Here is a 2,810-nt window from a genome sequence, read left to right as displayed (position 1 = left end):
TTCACTCACACAATGATGCACCATTATTTTAATTATTGTACAATAGTGTTATTACATAGAGATTTGTTTTCCTTTGATCTTCAGTGACACTGGGGATAGAACTCAGTGTCTAACTAGGAAAATTCTCTACTGTTCAGTTATATCCTGTGTTGTTTACTTCTATGTCTCTGTGATTAAAAAACTGTGACTGAAGGGGCAAAAGTGCATCATGGCAGAGATTCATGGCAGCAGAAGTGGCTGGAATTGGAGCAGAAGCTAAGCTCTCACATCTTTAAACAGACATAAGAAGAAGAGAGTGACTGGAAATCCAGCAAGGCCTAAGAACTCTCTAAGCCTGCTCCCAGTGACTTGCTTCCTCCAGCATGGCCACACCTTGTAAGACCTCCCAAAACAGCACCAACAACTGGGGACAAAATGTCTGAATACTTGGGGGCCTATGGGGGGATGTTCTCATTCAAACTACCACATATTCCTAGCCAAGAAAAATAAAGTTGTGGATTTTGAAAACAAATAACTATACATATACTACATATATGTACTGTATTGTATATATTATACATATATATGCTATACATATATCTATAACATATATATATAATATATGTATATATACAGTCCTGAAGATATGTCCACACCTAAATGTTGAACGTCCCTCAAAATTCTCGTACAGACCAGCCCTAAATAATTTGTGATATCCAATGTGCTTAAGCTGCGCAGACTCTGGCTTCCATGCCATCTCCTATAAGAACTAGAATAGCATCAAACTATCAGCAAAAAGTGTAAGGACAGAACATATAAGACCCATAACTCTATTTGAGCCCATTGAAATACAGTTATCCATTTACTAGACAGTCAATAGAAGATGTGTTTGTTGAGTGCATATAGATTGTCAAGAAAGTTCCCAATCATCTATTCAGTGAAAAGCTGGCCTTACTGAAATCTGAAAGAAAATGCCCCTATTTCCCTTTCAGGTTGAGGAATGAGCCCCTATCTTTGCCATTGGAACTTAGGAACAGGAAGAGAATTACTGAGTTTTATATGTAACCTACCCATGTGCTATGCTGCTCTAAAATTTCACCTACCTAAAAATCCTCCTCCTAACTTCAGTAAACTGTAGAAGCAACTTTTATACCGCATCTGCTGTAATGAAGATTGATAGCTCAGCGGGAGACTAAAAAAGAGAAGTTAAGTCATAGAATACTCTCTAGAAGAAACTGTGCTTTACTTGACTTGAAAGAGGAAACCACACAGGCATCAAGTGCTTTTATGAAAGGACCTGGAGCATGGTACTGCTATACCAAGAAAGAATGGATGTGCAGGGAGTTGCACCTAGAGAAAAGTAAAGGTCAAGACATAAAGAACCTTACATGCTGTATTACTCAGGGTTATCTAGAGTAAGAGAACTGAAAGAATGAATGAATGAATGACGTGTACATAGAATACATCATTTGCATATGTAAGAATTTATATATAAATTGTATTAGCTTACATTTAAATAGCAGGAGCAACTGAGTCATATCTGAGAGGCCGAGAAGCTGGTAGTTGCTCAGTCTTGAGTGCTGGGTTGGTGCCTCAGCTGTTAGAGCAGCTCCACAGTACAGTGGTTGTCTCACATTAGAGATACTAAGACTCCAATAGTTGTCAATCCACGGGGCTGGTGCCTGAAGAGTCCCAATATGGCACCCAAATCCTGGGGGGTTTCTGAAGAACTGTTAGCCCTCAGTCAATGACAGAAGCCTGGAAACACTTGGTCTGATGTCAGCGAAGGCAGCAGCAGCAGCAAATTAACTTGTCATCCAGAGGGAAGGACCAGCAAGCAAAAAGAGAATACCCTTTCTTCTACCATGCTTTTTGTATCTGGGCTGCTACCAGGAAGTAGGCCCACTGAGGAATGAAGGAGGAGGGGGCAGGGAAAGCAGCATAGAAGAAGAGATATAGAAGGAAGAAAGGAAATAAAACACCTAGAGGAGAAAGCACAATTATTAGAGACTGTATAAGAGAGAAGCAGGGACCATTGCCAGAAAATACTGTTCCATTGGGTTGTTGTATAATGGAGCTGCCTTTCTGATGAGAGGTTGAAAACTGATGAGACTATTGCAGAACTGACCAAAAGCAGAGAATAATTGTCAGTGAGATGCTTACCCCTAAATGACACATCTGCAATTCCGCCTTTATACATAACATGAATGCATCTTTCAACTCTCACTGGAAAAGTTTCCTTATGTAGTATATGGTGATTAACACAGAAACCCACAATTGACCAATGTGCAGAGAACCAGAGGTTGGAGCGTGATTAACCCTGAATAGGACATCTATTTTTCAAACTTCTGCCTCCCAAGGCTCAGGGATCATTGCGGAAGAGGAGGCAGAAATACTGTAAGAGCCAGAGGTGATGGATGACCAGAGGAAAACAGTCTTCTAGGCAGCTGGTCAGTTATGCGTATGAACTCACAGTAATGGTGACAGCATACACAAGTCCTATATAAACTCAAACCAGACAAAACTCTGTCATCGACATGGAAAATGAGTAAAAAATTCCAACCCAACCTAAGGAACTTTTAGTGATTGATAAGTTCTGTGAGGGGGGAAAGAGTGTCTTACTGGAGTGGGACTCCTGGTGGGCCCAGTGAATGGACTCATACAGGACATTGAGGGTCACAAATCAGACTCCTTAGACCATGTTATTCATGTAGGAGAGAACATTAAATTGGGCTGGGCCAGAGTGGGGAGGTTCAAATAGGGGCCAGGATCTAAATTTTTTTTTAATTCTTTCATTATAATTTAAATCTTTATTTTCAGTTGTCTGATTG

The sequence above is a fragment of the Nannospalax galili genome, unplaced genomic scaffold (genome assembly GCF_000622305.1).
Source record: "Nannospalax galili isolate Female #2095 unplaced genomic scaffold, S.galili_v1.0 scaffold1007, whole genome shotgun sequence".
NCBI classification, from domain to species: domain Eukaryota; kingdom Metazoa; phylum Chordata; class Mammalia; order Rodentia; family Spalacidae; genus Nannospalax; species Nannospalax galili.
This window is presented reverse-complemented; position numbering follows the sequence as displayed.